The sequence below is a fragment of the Eimeria mitis genome, genomic scaffold (assembly GCF_000499745.2).
Source record: "Eimeria mitis Houghton genomic scaffold, Emh_scaff1103, whole genome shotgun sequence".
NCBI classification, from domain to species: Eukaryota; Apicomplexa; class Conoidasida; order Eucoccidiorida; family Eimeriidae; genus Eimeria; species Eimeria mitis.
In genome coordinates this window covers 11,467-11,815 of record NW_013567599.1, presented here as the reverse complement: position 1 = coordinate 11,815, position 349 = coordinate 11,467, and the positions used below count along the sequence as shown (strand labels likewise).

Genomic DNA, 349 nt, shown 5'->3' with positions numbered 1-349 from the left:
TGGTGCTGGGGGAGCCTGAGAGGCCCCCCAGCGAGCGAGCTGCTGCCCCGTTAGAGAAAGTGGTGACCTCGGCTGCCGAGGAGAGAGAACGCAAGGCTATGAAGAGAGACAGGGAGCGGTGCTATACGATGCAGCTGCTCTCGGGTTTCTATGCCTTTCTAGCTGGTGGTAGTAACAAAGGCAAAGATGGGGGCCGCTGCACCGCGCTGAAGGCCTATGCACAGCGCCTCGACCCCTCATGGACGTGTAGAGAAGAAAGAGAAATTCCTCTGAGTGAAAAAACCTTCAAGACAATGCAGCATACCTTCTGGCTCACCCGTATCGTCAGTCTCTATACACACTCACTACG

At 55.9% G+C, this 349-nt stretch overlaps 1 protein-coding gene across 1 annotated transcript in view; it reads left to right on the top strand.

Annotated features, from left to right (window-relative positions):
• The window catches only part of EMH_0029510 (rhoptry protein, putative), a gene marked incomplete at both ends in the record, with an annotated part of 4,141 nt that overhangs the window by 387 nt on the left and 3,405 nt on the right, over nucleotides 1–349 (top strand). The gene's annotated exons all lie outside the window — the stretch shown is intronic.